Here is an 18,243-nt window from a genome sequence, read left to right on the forward strand (position 1 = left end):
AGCGATTGATCTGCTTCCTGTTCTTAAAAGGGAAGTAAAGTCTAAAATAGAATAATGCTCTGAATGTGTATTTTGTATACTAAACATGAACATACTGCACCACGAGCCTAAACAAACAAACAATGCTTTCAAAGTTGGCCACAGGCGGTCACCATCTTGTAACTTTGTCAAACATCTTTGCAAGACCAAGACTGTGCACATGCTCATTGTGGTCTGGGCTGCTTAGGGATTGTCCTAAAAATAGTACAAGTCAAATAATATCTGCCATAAGCCGATACAGCAAGACTGATTAATAATCTGAATAGGCAGACTGCACTGGGTCCTGTGTTGTCATGTAATCTAATGTGGATTTTATAGTTTTTTTTTCCTCCAACTCCGCAGAACCAGTGGCTGCAGCAAAATAATCCTCCAAATAGAATTCCAGTTTATTTGTTTAAATCATGGTCTTTGTCTCTGCAGCTGGAGTTGGAAACAGTAAAGGGGATGTAATGGTGAAAATAAAATCCAGTACAAATCTCTAGACAGTTGCTGACTGCTCAACAGGGAACCAAACAAAGCTACTGGAGTTCTGCATGGCTGGGAAGTAAGGCAGGGGCTTCCCCTGCTGTTCATAAGTATGATTGTTTTCCTTCAGAGCAGTTAGGGACCGTCTGAAATTCCTTTCCACAGCAGTAAAATAACATAGTAAGTTAGGTTGAAAAAACACACGTCCATCAAGTTCAACCTTTTAACTTTTTAACCTGCCTAACTGCCAGTTGATCCAGAGGAAGGCAAAAAAAAAACATCTGAAGCCTCTCCAATTTGCCTCAGAGGGGGGAAAATTCCTTCCTGACTCCAAAATGGCAATCGGACCAGTCCCTGGATCAACTTGTACTATGATCTATCTCCCATAACCCTGTATTCCCTCACTTGCTAAAAAGCCATCCAACCCCTTCTTAAAGCTATTTCATGTAATCAGCCAGTACTACCGATTAAGGGAGAGAATTCCACATCTTCACAGCTCTCACTGTAAAAAAAAAACCCTTCCTAATATTTAGGCGGAACCTCTTATAATCGGAATGGGTGACCTCGTGTCACCTGGAAAGACCTACTGGTAAATAAAGCATTAGAGAGATTATTATATGATCCCCTTATATATTTATATATAGTTATCATATCACCCCTTAAAGGAATTTAAATTGTTCATTGTAAAAATAAAAACTGTGTAAATAGGCTGTGCAAAATAAAAAATGTTTCTAATATAGTTAGTTAGCCAAAATTGTAATGTATAAAGGCTGGATTGACTGGATGTGTCAGAACACTACTTCCTGCTTTTCAGCTCTCTTGGTTTACACTGACTGGTTACCAGGCAGTAACCAATCAGAGACTTGAAGGGGGGCCAAATGTTTCATATCTGTTGCTTTTGAATCTGAGCTGAATGCTGAGGATCAATTGCAAACTCACTGAACAGTTATGTCCCATGTGGCCCCCCTTCAAGTCGCTGACTAACTCAGAGTTATAGAGCTGAAAAGCAGGAAGTAGTGTTCTGGCTATTATATTAGACATCCAGTCACTCCAGCCTTTATACATTACATTTTTGGCTAACTAACTGACACAGTTTTTATTTTCACGCTGAACTAGTCCTTTAAGCTCCTCTTCTCCAGCATGAAAATCCCCAATTTGGCCAGTCTTTCCTCATAGCTAAGATTTTCCATACCTTTCACCAGCTTAGTTGCCCTTCTCTGTACCCTCTCTAATACAATAATGTCCTATTTGAGTGATGGAGACTAAAACTGTACGGCATATTCTAGATGGGGCCTTACAAGTGCTCTATACAGTGGAAGAATGACCCCCTCCTCCCGTGACTCTATGCCCCTTTTAATACAGCTCAAGACCTTATTTGCCCTTGATGCTGCTGACTGGCATTGCTTGCTACAGCCAAGTTTATCATCTACAAGGACTCCAAGGTCCTTTTCCATAATGGATTTGCCTAGTGCAGTCCCATTAAGGGTATAAGTGGCTTGGATATTTTTACATCCCAGGTGCATGACTTTACATTTACCAACATTGAATCTCATTTGCCACTTAGCTGCCCAGATTGCCAGTTTGTCAAGATCATGTTGCAAGTGCCACATCCTGGATGGAATTAATTGGGCTGGATAGTTTTGTGTCATCTGCAAACACGGATACATTACTTACAACACCCTCCCCTAAGTCATTAATGAACAAGTTAAATAAAGTAAATGAAGGGAGAATTTCACTACATACAGTCATATTTCTTATAAAAACGGTACACATTTTTTAATTAAATTATGTGGGAGATAGGTTTCTTTTTCATTAAAATGGGATTTTATTTTGTTGCCTTTACATGCCCTTTAAGACCTTCTATAGTATATTTCTATTGAAATATTCAGTCTCTTTTAAGGTCTTCCAAATTGTAAGACATTTTCTTCTTTTGCAAATGTGCTTTGCAAAGAAATGGATTTGGCGTATAAAGGCTTCTATATTTTAGTAATGGTTTCCCTTTAATTTTTTACTTTCTAATATAGCATAGAAGACGTGTTTGTTTCATGCTTTGCAGAACTTCGCCAGCCCACACTACAGTCTGATGTCTTTGTGCATTTATGTTTACAAGATATACCTTATTGTACCACTAATATCCCTGGCAATTGATTGTTTTTATTCCTGCCTGGGTTTGTATGTTTCCCTTCATATAACTTTAAATTAGTTCTGTCCTTTGTCCTGCAAAAGATTCTGGTTATACACGCTGAACTTATGTTTGCAGGAGCCATGATGGAGTAGTTTGCTGTTGAGCTGAGAAAGCACCAGCCTATGTGCAAGAATACGTTGGCTGCACAATGGCTTTGCCGTTTTCTGAATTAAATCAAATGAAGCTTCCACTTTTAACAAATGGTTTGCTGGCATGGCAACACACAGCATAGAAAACTCACACAAGGAAAAAGAAAAGCAGCCATTTAAGTGCTGAGATGATGGTTTTTAACCCTAACATTCCAGGGAGAGCATGCAGAGTACCAGAGAGAAGTGCATTGCAGACATTTCCGGCACTCATTGTGTTAACCATCTTTGTTGCTAGAGGCTCTAGCACAGAACCTGTTGCTGTGGTAGCACTATGTCCTTGGATACAGGGAGCTGCAATAGGGAATTGTGTAAATTTATAGATTTTTTTTTTTCCCCTACACAAAACAAGGTGCCAAGTGCAAGAAGAGGTGGAGAATGAAATGACCTTGCATGGGTTTGTAGGAGAAACCGAGCACTTACTTTTCCTATGTAGAAATCTAAGCATTACAAGCAAGCGATGTTAATGAGCATAAATAATGTATTATCTGGATCTAATTATGCATAAAGAAGAACAAGCAGGTGGTTTGCAACAGATTGGTAAATAAAGCACAGCAACAAAACACTTTTATGAGAACCCAGTAATATAACCATGCAAAGCAGGCTTGTCAGAACTTCAAGATGCCGCATTTGCTGAAATTTACTAAGAAAAATTGTGTGTGTAAATATATATATAGATATATAAATATATTTAAACACACATTTTTTCTTAGTAAATTTCAAATGTATTTTTATATATATATATATATATATATATATATATATATATATATATATATATATATATATATATATAAAAAATACATTTGTTTGTTTACGGGCCATAATTGTGTTTTTCTGATTGAAACTGAAAATGAAGGGAAAGCAAGTTATTGTCTTGTACACAGGCACCTCAATATCTTGTCTTTGGGACATAATGAGCTTCCAAAACTCAAGCACTATGAATTTGGGGATAGAAATAATTTCTTATTATATACTGACTTCTGAGTAAAATTATTTTTCTCCATAGATCGTGGTGTTATAAGCAATTACCGGAAACATGCATGGGTTTAGGTTCGGATAGGCTGCCAAGGCACAAAGAGAAACCCCTAAAGGGTCCTGCACACCCAGGACAGGACCCCAACCTGATCATTTTAGAGTGAGCCGACGCTCATTCGGGCCGGGTCTAGCAGGAGACACACAGTGGGGCAGGTTACAGTTGGGGAGGCAGTTTACAGCCGGGGAGGCGTTTTGACTGCGGCAGTGGCCCTTGTGGTGGAGACCCGGTGGGCCCTGGATTTCCCAGTCCGACACTGCATGGCTTCTAATGCTGTGCCAACATACATGTATCTCTTCATGGCAAATTTGGTGGAAAATTATGCATATACCGGTAAATAAGAGCTTTTTAAGAAATAAACACCCATTTCATGCTTATGCATTCATTAATGTGGTTATAACACAATTTTGCTTTTGTACAAAACCAATATAAAAATGCTCAGGCCTGAAATAAGATCAAAGTCCTGGTGAGCTGCTGTTGGAGTGGAGAAACAAAGATGTATAATTAAAAAGCAATAAATAACTAAAAGTGATAAATCACTGTGCACCACTAACTGTTAGGCACAAACCTTGCTTCCAATAATGGAAACTACAGAACTGTGTGAAAAGTGTGGCTGGATTTGAGGTGTAGCTAAACATTCATCTACTTCTTTGTTTTATAAAGCTATGCCAATGTAGTATGCAGTTTAATATGGAATTGTTTCTCATTAGACCATTTGGAATGTAAAATGCTTTTGTTGTAGGTTATCATATAGTGCTGATCATTCTGGAAACTTACTCTAGACACCATATGAGATGCCAGATTTGAAAAAGTAAAAATAGGCTGAATTTACATATATCAGTAGAACAAACTCTTTTTCATTCCCCGGCAACGTTCTGGGCTATACAGGCCCTTTGTCAAGCCATTGGCTTGACAAAGGGCCTGTGTAGCCCGAAACGTTGTCTATGGCATTTGAGTAAAGTTTTGCAAATTTTTCAAAAATACCGGAGGGCTGCTGCTTTATTTGCTACATGTATACTTTGCCCTGGCAGGGGGTACGGCTTGCACCCAGGGCTGCAAGGTGCCTAATCCGCTTTTGAAGCACACTTTAACTACATTTACTCTTCCTTAAACTATTATTGCATTGTGAATTATAATTGCGCACTTTTAAGAAGTGCTTGAAGCTCACCAATGTGTTCACATAGATCTAGAAGTCTAGCTATTTGTCTTAACTACTTTCAGTCAGGCCCAGGCACGTTTCAAGCATCAACGCCGCCTGAGGCGGCGTTCACAATGCCGCCCCCAAGCTTACCTTAGGATTGCCGACGGGAGGTCCGGTGGGGGGCGCATTTCTAGCGCAAAGTGTGAAATATCGCTCTCTGCACTAGAAAAGCAAAATTCGGCTCTTAAAGTTACAGGAGCAGCTTTTTGCTGCCCCTGGTAACTTCTGGGGGGCTGCCATCTGAGGCAAAATACCCACCTTGCCTCATGGCAGAAACGCCCCTGGTTAGGCCACATCTGTACACATGGCTGCCATCAGGGGGGCACAGAGGATACTACTGTACCGGGCCCGGACCTGAAGGGGGGCCCGCAGAGACGTCCACAGAAAATTTTTCATTCAGGGGGGGAGAACAGATGCTCTGGCTGCGTGCGCTCTCCTAAGGAATAAATGCAGACTCGCCTCTACTTGCTGATTTAAGAGGCTGCAGTGACACCTCCGTCCGTGCTGCAAATACTTGCCGAGTTGCAAACTCCCCCCTCGCTCGATCCTCCCTCCTTAGCCCTCAGCCCCTCCCTCCTCAGCTCAGCCCCTCCCCTCTTAACCCTCCTCCGTGCTCAAGGCTGACATGAAAACCCTAGCTCACAAGCTGAACACAGAGCACAGAGGAGGGCTAAGAGGGGAGGGGCTGAGGAGGAAGGGGGGAGTTTGCAACTTGGCAAGTATTTGCAGCACGGACGGAGGTGTCACTGCAGCCTCTTAAATCAGTAAGTAGAGGCGAGTCTGCATTTCTTCCTTAGGAGAGCGCACGCAGCCGGAGTGTCTGTTCTCCCGTCGATGTACTAAAATGGGATCCCAGGGTCTCCCCCACTCATCCCTCCTCCTTCCTCTCTCTGCCTCACACACACTGAAGGCGCATGCAAGCGCCCCTCCCTTTTTGCCCCTATGTGCAGGGCCAGGGCCCCCCTACGCCCCCCCCACCCCTCCTCACCTATTGCAGGGCCGCCGGGCGCACAAATGCTGACAACGCTGCCCGGCACACCGCACATCACTGTGCATGAAGTCCTGAAGTCACGAGTTCAATACTGAACACCAATTTTTTTTTTTTTAAATCCCCTGCCCACCAATGTATTATTGTAATACTCTATAGGCCCCTGCCACCAATGTTTTTAAAAAAAAATTCTCTGGGGCCCCAATTTTTTTTAACTTGTAAGGAGGGGCCCTGGCGCCAGTGTTTTTTTAAAAAATATTCTCTGGGGCACCAATTTCTTTTTTACTTTTAAGGGGGGCCCAATGTTTTTTTTTAAAAAAAACTTTTATGGGGGCCCTGGCCACAATTTTTTATAACTTATAGAGGGGCCCTGGTCACCAATTATTAATTTTAACTTGTAGGGGGGCCCTGACCACCAATTTTTTTTTTTTTTTTTTTTTTTTAAAAAAAACTTTTTTGGGGGCCCTGGTGCCACAGTTTTTTTAACTTATAAAAAGGGGGCCTGACCATCAAAAGCTTTTTATAACTTGTGTGTGGAGGGGTTACCGTATTTAGTGCTGATGTCTGTGAAGCGGTATCTGGGGTGGGCGGGGCCCAGGGGGCCCTGAAGATTTTGTTGTACACGGCCCCGTGATTTCTAATGGCGGCTCTGTCTGTACATATCCATAATGTACTGTATATTGCACAATAAAGCGACTGAATAGAAAATAGCAGTCTAAATTAGCCATATTCCCTTGCATCTGGAAGAAAATGAAGTCGATATTTCTTTAAAGGGATTCTGTCATGAAAAGTTTAGTGAAATGGAATGTCCATTTGGGCTGGCTGCTAGAATGATTGGCGCAATAGAAAGTCACGCATGCTGTGTGTGAGCCCTTGTTCAGTATGTATCTGTATTGTTGGGGACAATTTACTGGATATCTACCTGTGTATGGCTTCCTTAAATAATATGCAAAAGACACATTAGTAATAAAATAGAACAATGGTGCTGCATAACTGAGTGTAAAATCTACAGCTGTGTTACATAGTTACATAGTTAAATCTGGTTGAAAAAAGACAAAGTCCATCACGTTCAACCCCTCCAAATGAAAACCCAGCATCCACACACACACCCTCCCTACTTTCTCATAAATTCTATATACCCATATCTATACTAACTATATAGTTTGGTATCACAATAGCCTTTGATATTATGTCTATCCACGAAATCATCCAAGCCATTCTTAAAGGCATTAACTGAATCAGCCATCACAACATCACCCGGCAGTGCATTCCACAACCTCACTGTCCTGACTGTGAAGAACCCTCTACGTTGCTTCAAATGAAAGTTCTTTTCTTCTAGTCTAAAGGGGTGGCCTCTGGTATGGTGATCCACTTTATGGGTAAAAAGGTCCCCTGCCATTTGTCTATAATGTCCTCTAATGTACTTGTAAAGTGTAATCATGTCCCCTCGCAAGCGCCTTTTTTCCAGAGAAAACAACCCCAACCTTGACAGTCTACCCTCATAATTTAACTCTTCCATCCCTCTAACCAGTTTAGTTGCACTTAGTCTCTGCACTCTCTCCAGCTCATTTATATCCCTCTTAAGGACTGGAGTCCAAAACTGCACTGCATACTCCAGATGAGGCCTCACCAGGGACCTATAAAGAGGCATAATTATGTTTTCATCCCTTGAGTTAATGCCCTTTTTTATGCAAGACAGAACTTTATTTGCTATAGTAGCCACAGAATGACACTGCCCAGAATTAGACAACTTGTTATCTACAAAAACCCCTAGATCCTTCTCATTTAAGGAACTCCCAACACACTGCCATTTAGTGTATAACTTGCATTTATATTATTTTTGCCAAAGTGCATAACCTTGCATTTATCAACATTGAACCTTATGTGTTGTATTCATCTTAATAAGGAGAAGTTGGCAAATGCTGCAGTCACACCTGTGAATAGCTACAAATCAAATGTATTATTTAATATGGAAATCCTGGAATAATTAACGTTGTATTGCCTGCTTGAGTTTTCCTACAGCTCTTCTATGTCACCAGCATGAATGTGCTTTCAATGACTTCCTACAGGTAAACTCTGCTGCCATCTGGAGGCCAAATTCTAGAAGAAACCCAGCAGGGCTTAAAAAGTTTGCTGAAAAGTACAGTTTCTTCATCCAAATCATGCAATCCATTTGATCTTGCACACTGTAAATATCCTATATCGCTGAAACACATCCATTGAATTGACACAGTGGATGATATTTCTGTTGCTGAGTCTGCTAGTTAGTGACGCTACATAATCGACATGCCTCCTCCCTGCTGATGTTACAGTTCTCTTTAAACTCAGACACTGTTAAGGATTCCGTCCTTACATTAAATGAACACCACATAGACATTGAATACATCACTTGATTTTTTGTTTAATTTACATTGTTTTGCCAAAATATTCTGTTCCAAGTAGCAGGGGAATGACACAGTGGTATAGGCTCCTCTGTCTCACTGTAGCCTCTGGACTCCGTGCTGTGATTGGCATCACTCCATGCCTTGGTATTAGGTTACTTTTTCTAGAAAAAATACCAGCTTTCCTATAACTTTTCCTATGTATTACATAGGTATCTAGCTGGGCCTGCAGCAAAGCAGAGCAAGGTTCTTTTAGTCTTTTAGTGCTGATGTATTAAAATAGTGCAATGATTTCATCTTTATTGGACATCAAACCAAGTTGGTTCTCTCTCCACCAACTTTTTTTTATTCCTTGGGATTGCCAGTTTGTTCGTCGGGAGGATGCCACCTAGCAACAGCTGTTGGGTTAGGCGCCAGCCTCCCGAATATATCGCTGAAAAACTTCTGAATGCTCTAAAAAGAGCGGAAAGAAGTTACAGGAACAGGATCTCTTAACTCTCGCGAGATCTTGTACATGTCAGAATCCCACGCCAATATAAGTGTCAGCTGTCATCTTAAGGCACTGAATCCAGGATTCAGTTCGGGGATTCGGCCTTTTTCAGCAGGATTCAGCAGAATCCTTTTGCCTGGCCACAGTAGCGTCACTAGAGGGGGGCGGGCCCTGGTGCGTGACGCACAGCCGGGCCCCGCCACCCTCCGTACAGCTGCATTTGGCTGCATTTATCAGTGGCGCGTGAACTGCCGGGGGGCCCTGAGGGGGTGCAGGCCCTGGCCCGCTCGCACCCCCTGCTCCCCCCGGTAGTTCCGCCACTGCCTGGCCAAAACGAATCCGAATTTGCATATACGAATGGCTTTTTGTCACAAAACAAGGAAGTCAAAATATTTTCCCCTTTCTGCCCCTAATTTGCATATGCAAAATTAGTGGAAATAGTGGAGTCAGTGCATCCCTAGTTATCTTTACAAGAAAGGTCATTGCACTTAAACAGGGTCCCAAATGGGATGGGAGTTACACAGAGTGGGGGATTTAGGTGGACAGGATTTGGTATACCAGGGCTTGACCAGTCATGAACCTGTCCATTCATGGACCATGTTTTTCTATTGGAAACCCCCATTTTACTTATTGGCCCAGGTAACCAATGGGCTAATAATTGGTGCCCTTGTGGGTTGGGCACTACTAACTAAGTAGTCCAGTGATCAAAACCTTGGATATAGATAGTCTCATATCCATGACAAAGCTACAGTTTTCAAGCATTCTATGGAAATCACAGCATACTAGTTCGTATCTCAAATTAACAGACCCCCCCCCCTTTAAAATAAAACATATTTAAATGAATTGATATGCCTCTTATTTCTATCCAGTACATGTAATAATGTTTCCTATGATGTAAATCCTGTTATTATTGCCATTTTTTTGCTAGCAAATCTGATAAGGGGGCTATTTATGACGCTGTCTAAAAAATGGAGTAAAACATTACCGGTGATATTGCTCATAGCAACCAATCAGATCTTTGCTTTTTTTTTGTTTTCTGTTGAAATCTAATTGGTTGATATGGGCAACACCACCTGTAACACCACTTTTTACACAGCATAATAAATAGGCCCCTTAAGACTTCTCTTTTTGAAAAAGAAGTCAGATATTTATTTATTTATTTATTTTAAATAATTTTTAGAAATGATGCAGTATTTTTAAAAGTATGGAAATACAGAGCATTATGGGCCTGATTCATTAAACAGTCAAGTACCAATCAATGCTTGTTTTATTTTTAACACTTATAGAGGGCTATGTAAGATAAGGCGCAAAGTTTTCTGCACTTCTTATCACCTGTAGCAACCAATCAGACGGTAGCACTTCCTGGTCACCTGTTTAAAAGCAAACAACTTATTGGTTACTACTCCTGGGTAAACTTTGTGCCTTTTATTACATATGGGGGATAGAATTGTAAAACTTGCTTTGAGCAATAAATAATGCTTAAATAAAAAATACCAGGAAAAAAATGTTCATGGTATATAGAACTATAAAATTTACTGTTTACTAGACCTAAGGGCCTAATTATGTTGCTATGGGCTGGGGTGATAATGCAGTTATAATTCTGTTTTTACATTTTGCTACCCACAATGCATCCTGAGTTTATGGGGTTATTTATTAGTCTGATTTATTGTGGTCAAACTTTTAAAGGGAAAAAACAATTTTTTTTCATAGAAAAAACCCTTATATTTTTCAAGCTTTATTAAACCCTGATGGTGTTAAAAGTCAGAATAAAAAAGGACTCCAGCTCAGACCTGCGGAGTTCATGTAGAAGTCAATGGCAGATGTCCTGTTGACATTTTGAAGATATCCTGATTTGTGCTGGGTTTCATTCAATAATCCAAAGATTTCATGTTTTTGAGCATCAAATCCAAAAAAGTTGCTAGTTTTGGGCGTCAAATCAAACAAAAACCTGACTTTTTTAAGATTCTATTGAGTCTTTTCCCGCACAAGACATTTTTGCGAAAAATTATTGATAAATAGGGGGACAAGTCTGTGCAGATTTGGTCGGAGTGGTTTTCAGAAAATAGTGAGAATATTTTGGATTTTGATAAATAACCCCCTATGTATTGATGCATCTAAGGCAGGGCTGTCCAACTGGCGGCTCGCCCTTATGTGGCCCTCCACATCAAAGTCTACCTGCTGTGTCTGTTTACCATATGTAAACTTTAATAGGTATCACTTGAGATTAACTGGCCCCTGCATTGTTTAAACATCAAATTCAGACTGTAATCCCCTGTATTTACACCTGTGATCCCCCTGCATTGTTCACACTTGTGACACCTCTATTGTTCACACCCCTAAAGCCCTGTACTGTTCACTCCCGAGACCTAGACTGAAACTGCCCACATTGTTCAACTGTTCACACTTTATTCAAAATGCTAATGGATCACCAGCACTGTGTCACTGTATGTAGTACATATTAGACTGGTCCTGATTCCTGTCTCCTGCTCTGTTCTACCTTCCCTATGCTCCCTGTGTCACTGTGTGTGTCATACTTTGCCTGCTCTTTGCACCCTGTGTTTGCCATACTCTGCCTGACCTATGATCCATATGGAACGTAAGTCTGGTATTTGTTCTGGGGGTTTGTTAGCATTTGAAAATTATTGTTAGGGGCCCCTAATGTGTTTAATCATATGCTGGGGTACTGTATTATACACAGGAGAGGAGCAGCCATATGGATTTAAGGGTATGTCTTAATATGACTTAACTTATTTCACGTATGAGTGGCACCCTAGGCAAAAGCTTCAATCAGTGCCCCCTGTCCTGCATTACCATTTACCTCCTTACCATGATGGTTTTTAAATAAAGAGAGCAAGAGTTCCTCTTCTGAGTGATTTATTGGTTTTTATGAGATGGTGTAGGAAGAGGGATGGAGGACGGAGCTTTTATTCTTTCTAGCCAAGTCTGAATGCCTGTCAGGATGCACCAGGAGCTCAATAAATCAAAGGTAACATTAATTTTCTAAAGAAACACTTATTGAAAATTTTCTATGAGATTATTGCAAATAAAAGCATTAAGAAAGTATATTGTGACTGTAAAAAAAATGTGTTACATTTCCTTTAAAGGGTTTTTTTTTTCAAAATGCAGCAGTTAATAGTGCTGCTCCAGTAGAATTCTGTACTGAAATCCGTTTCTCAAAAGAGAAACAGATTTTTTTTATATTTAATTTTGAAATCTGACATGGGGCTAGACATATTGTCTGTTTCCCCGCTGCCCCAAGTCATGTGACTTGTGTTCTGATAAACTTCAGTCTCTTTACTGCAAATTGGACTGATATTACCGTTCAACCCTCCCCCCCCGGCAGCCTAACTATAGAACAATGGGAAGGTAACCAAATAGCAGCTCCTTAACACAAGATAACAGCTCCCTGGTAGATATAAAAACAACACTCAATAGTAAAATCCAGGTCCCACTGCCACCGCTTCAGTTACATTGAGTAGAAGAAACAACAGCCTGCCAGAAAGCAGTTTCATCCCAAAGTGCTGGCTCTTTCTGAAAACATGACCAGGCAAAATGACCTGAGATGGCGCCTACACACCAATATTACTAAAAAAATACACTTGCTGGTTCAGGAATGTTATTGTATAGTGAATTATTTGTAGTGTAAACAGTGTAATTTAAAAGTAAAATCTACATCATAAAAATCATGACAGAATTCCTTTAAGGCTCCTGAAACTTTCCCTCACTCAGCTGTATTATTCATATCCATTCTGTGCATGGCTGACCTGTGATCTGAAGCAGTTGGAAGGGAAGCCAGGAAGCCACAGCAGTGCAGGAGGGGGGAGGAAATGTGACCTGGCAGGTAAAAGTGGGGAGCAGCACACCTGAGGGAGGGGAAGGAGGAGGGATGGATGCTAAATGCCCCCCTTACCTACTACAGACTTTGACAGGAGCTGCTGCTTGTGTGGGGGGACAGCCCCAATGATAGGAGGAGGGATCAGCATCCATCTTCACACTCAGCCCCTGACAGCCCTTCTGGCTTAATATGAATGTATGTTTTTGGGAGTAGCCAGTTGTCATACAAAGAAGAAAAGATAAGTAGGGTTGTGGGAGAAGGACCAAAGACGGAGAAGCAACAGAGGTGGTGAGCTTTGCTGGGGCAGTTCATGTGTTTTAAATAAAAAGATGATTCCTGTACTTATTTCCTTTGCATACTTTACATTTAAGGGTCTTTAACACATTTCCCTGATTTTAACTTTTCCCGGATTTTACGTCACTTTTCTCTGGTCCCCTAAAAAAAAATGTAAAATGGGGATTCTACTGTATCGCCACTAGATGGAAACCCTGCAATGCTTCCCAGCAGAATAAAACAAGGAAGAAAGAACAGTTTCTTAAAAAAGGAGCGACAAAAGCACAGCCTGTAGCAGTTTATTATTACAATAAATGATCACCCATCTCAGGGAAACTACATGAAACCATAAGTAACAAATAAACAATTTCTTGCAAATTTAAAAGTTTTTCCTTATACAGAATTGCATGGTTCAGACAGATATATGTTGTTATGGCATTGGAGTCTGGAGGTTTTATAGAGCTTTGGGTGGGAAGAAGCCTCCATTTCTAGATCCACTTCTTTACTGCCAGTCCTCATGATTGGCCTGTGCAGTGTCGGACTGGGATGCCAGGGGCCCACCAGAAAACCTTAGACCATGGGCCCACTTTCCAAACTGTTATTCCTCCTCTCCTTATTCAACCTCTTTTATATCTACTTACTATATTCTTTTATTATTACACATTTTTCCCATAAAGAAATAGGGAATGACCATGAAATAGGCCAAATGTGTAGAAGCAAAAGGGCCCACTGACACCTGGGCCCACCACGAGTTTTCCCAGTATCCCATTGGGCAAGTCCGACACTGGGCCTGAGTTGCTTTTATGTTCTCTGAGCCCATCACTGGCTGTTGTGCGAGAGAGAGGGTATCTCTTAGGAGAGCTGCAGCAATGTAGAAGGAACTAAAACCCTTTAGGCTAAGGCCAGTGTTTCTCCACAGGACGACATCTGACTCGTCTGGCCCTCGCCTATGGTATTGGGCCATATTTTGCTTTCCTTTTCAGACTCCGCAGGCATGAGGTTCATCTTCTGTTGAATGGGGGTCTGTGGAGAAAGTGACTTTGTATTTGTTACATCATTAGGTGCACTTTTATGCAAACTGTCCATTTTTCCACGCATACAGCCCAGTTTTCAGGTGAAAACTGCCTGTCTGGATTTCCTAATTTTGGGCTTTAAAATTAATGGTGCGGTGATCGGCCAGTCGGTGATCAGCACATCGTGACCCAGCCGCTCAACATCACAGACACACCCCTGGACCAGCACCCACACTGCCCTCTGACATGAATCATACCTGCCCCCAACATTACCAGGATCACCCCTGATGTCATCAGACCTGACACCCTTCCCCCCAGTCTTCCACTCAGAAGAACATACCTCCCAACATTTGAGAATTGGAAAGAGGGACAAAAGATCTGACGTGCGAAGAGCTTCAACATTTTTGACCATGTCCATTGTAGGGCTACACCCCCTAATAACCATGTCCAGTTTACAAAATCTTACAGGTTATAAAGGCTTGAAAACATTTCTGAGAATTTTAGGGCCATGTTCCATGTGTTATAACAGTTTTGCTAATGAAGGTGAAATTGCCCTTTAAATTGCTAGTCTCAGTCCCGGGTTCCAAGACTTGCTTATCTTAAATAGTTACAGTTGTAGCTTTGCTTATCTTAAATAGTTACAAATGTATCTAGTGCAGATGCTGAGTGTTTTATGCTCTCTGTCAAAAAGCCTCTTATTTAATTAATTTTGTATCTTTATATGGCACTAGTGCAGGAGATCAAAGAGAAACTCTAGACTTATTAATAAAAATATGGAACTGCAGGCTGAGCTGTCAAAATCCCACAGAAACTGGGACAGTTGGGAGGTTTGGAAAAAGGTGGCCACAATATGCACTGCTGATAAAGAGCAAAAACAGAAAATGCTTTAACTCCAACCTGGTTTCCCTGTCTTCAGTCTCTCTGCCACTGGCAGTTTGAACAAATCCCCACAACATTTATTAACATTATTCCTGACTGTAAGAAAGTGTTCACAAATTGAAGCAGTCATCAAAGCTAATTGATGTCTCATATCATCTAAATGTGTTGAAGAAATACTTGGAGAAGTTGCACATATCTATAGTCAAATAAGTGAGTGCAGCTTGGCAACAGAGCTGAGCATTACATCTGAATCATCAGTTACATGCAAGGATTAAGACTTTAAACATTTTATTTTCAATAAGGAATGAATCATTCAATAGTGGAGAATAGTGTTAGATTTAGGGGCATATTTATCAAGGGTCAAATTTCAAATTGAAAAAACTTCAAAATTTGAATTCAAAAAGATCAACCAAAATTAAGTCAAAGTTTTTTTTTTGGTCGAATAGGTCCGTTTTCTATCGAATAGGTCCGTATTCAGCTGAATTTGTATCGTACGAAACAAAGTATTGCTCGAATTCGATTAAAAGTTTTTTCCCAAAAAATTTGATATTTCATATTCCACCAATTGACTCCAAATTAGGGATGCACCAAATCCACTATTTTGGATTCGGCCGAACCCCCAAATCCTTCTTGAAAGATTCGGCCAAATACCGAATCCTAATTTGCATTTGCAAATTAGGGGTGGGAAGGGGAAAATATTTTTTACTTCCTTGTTTTGTGACAAAAACCTCATGCAATCTCCCTCCCCGCCCCTAATTTGCATATCCGGATTCGGTTTGGCCTGGCAGAAGGATTCGGCCAAATCCGAATCTTTCTTAAAAAGGCCAAATCCTGGCCGAATTCTGGATTCAGTGCATCCCTACTCCAAATAGGTTCTAGGAGATCCCCCTTAGGCTAAAACAGCAATTCGGCAGGTTTTAGATGGCGAATGGTCAAAGTCGAATTTTTAAAGAGACAGTATAAATTTCTATATTCAAATTTTTTTCAAATTGATTCGAATTTAGACTATTCCCTAGTCGAAGTACACAAAAAATAGTTCGAAATTCAAATTTTTTCATTCGAAAATTCACCTCGACCTTTGATAAATCTGCCCTTTAATGTAATCCGTTATGTTTTTACCAAGCAACAGCTAATGTCAGTGACACTAACTTAAATTGTTCAGAACATGGAAAGGTAGTGAGCATAATTTGCCTAATGGCAGGAACAGCAGAGGTTACAGTTTAATAAAAAACGACTAGTCGCAATTTCAGAACTGTTTTTTGTATATAAATACAGATTTCAAATACTGTACATATTGTTTCTGGTGTGCAGAGTATATATCTGTATATAAATATGAATTGGTCCATTGCCACTATAACAATATTTTTATATTGTATTATTATTATTATTATTAACATGTATTTTTAGAGCACCAACATATGTGCTTATACAAAGAAATCTCATGAATTACATACATACATATAACTTACAGACTTGGACCAATTATGTTTCATATTACATTACCCACAATCATTAAAGATATAACTGATGCAAAAATATTTTTATTGGACTCAATGTTTCGATCCCCAACAGGGATCTTTGTCAGGAGAAATACAGCAAAAACCTGTTGTATTTCTCCTGAAGAAGATCCATGTGGGGGATCGAAAACGTCGAGTCCAATAAAGATTTTTTGTTTTTGCACCAAGTCCCTGTGAGTGCCGCATCCTGCTTTATGTTTATCCTTTATGTTGGGGCCTGGGCAATAACCTAGTCAATAGTGTGCACCTTGGATTTGGGAATATATATATATAAATTTTATTATTCATTTATTTTTTAACTCAAATTCGATTTGAGGAGATTTATTAAAAAATTCGAATGTTTAAAACTCGGACGAATTTTATAGATTAGAATTCTACAAAACTCAATTCGAGTTATTCTCCAAAAAAAAACTTGAATGTCAGGAAGGCTACAAACATCACCAAATTGATCCCTAGATCTCTCCCATTGACTTATACAGTAATTTGGCAGGTTTTAGGTGGCGAATAGTCGAATTCTGAATGTATGATCAGTCTCAAAAATCGAATTTGAATTTTTCAAAAACTTGAGTTTTGATAATTCCCTTGTCGAATTTGAGAGTTTTGACCATAATTTTTTTTTTGAATTTTCAATATGACCCTGCCATACTAACGGGGGAATATAATATAAGTCGCTAATGGAATGAAATGTAAATATATGTTGTCATTGTAAACGATTTTGCCTTTGCGGACATTTTGCAAACCCTTTGTCCCTCACGCAACAGTAGAATAACAAGTGAGGATAGTTTGCGCAAAGTGTGCAGTGTATGTAATGAAACTGTAATGAAAAAGCTCAAGATTAAGATTTGCAATGCATTAAAAGCCTAATGAAGGCTACTTCATTTCAACATGTACATTTTTATTCCTATTACTCTTTACAAATTACATTTCCCCCATAAAAGTTTACTTGAAGGTGAACGGTTAACCCCTTTAAAGGAGAAGGAAACCCTTTTGCAAGAGCTACTTTAGAAGGTGAAAAATTACACTTTACACTTCAATATTAGAAAAACAGTGAAACATAGAAAACAGAAAGTCATTGGGAAAAGTCATTAATTTCCGGTGAACAACCCCTTTAATGTTCCTGTCTCTGGGGTTTCAATCTGGCAGTTCAGTGATCCAGGAGCATTCGGAACTCTTATTCTCAGCAGTATCTGTGGAATATCAGCAACTATTGTATCAATTCTAACAGCTGCCTGTAATGAAACTCATGGATTCTGCTCAGCAGGGACAAAAGATAATAAATACTGTATATATCAACTGAATGTATCAATTTAGAACAATTAAAGAGTCTGCGACCCCCCCCCCCTCCCAGAGATGCTTTGGCAGGTGAAAAACTAAACTTTACACTTCAATATTAGAAGATAGTCACAAATAGAAAACTGAAAGTAATTGGAAAAAGTCTTTATTTCTGGTGAACTATCTGAAACCAACTGAACTGAAAAAAGTGTTTGATGGTGAACAACCCCTTTAATGTCACATGACAAATGTAAAATTCATCATTGGAAGTCATTTTTGTGCAGAATCTAGTCATGCAGAATAGAAACGTTACTTGTGTTCTGGTAGTATGTACTTACCTCATGATATATACATGACCAGCCACCTCAAAATAACAGGCTACATGTGGGTTATATGTCTCTCGGTTTCCATCTTGTGTGTACTTAAAGGTATTAAAGGTATTCTGTCATGATTTATATAATGTAGTTTTTATTTCTAAATTACACTGTTTACACTACAAATAATTCACTCTAAAATATAAAAT

The sequence above is a fragment of the Xenopus laevis genome, chromosome 1S, assembly GCF_017654675.1.
Source record: "Xenopus laevis strain J_2021 chromosome 1S, Xenopus_laevis_v10.1, whole genome shotgun sequence".
NCBI lineage: Eukaryota > Metazoa > Chordata > Amphibia > Anura > Pipidae > Xenopus > Xenopus laevis.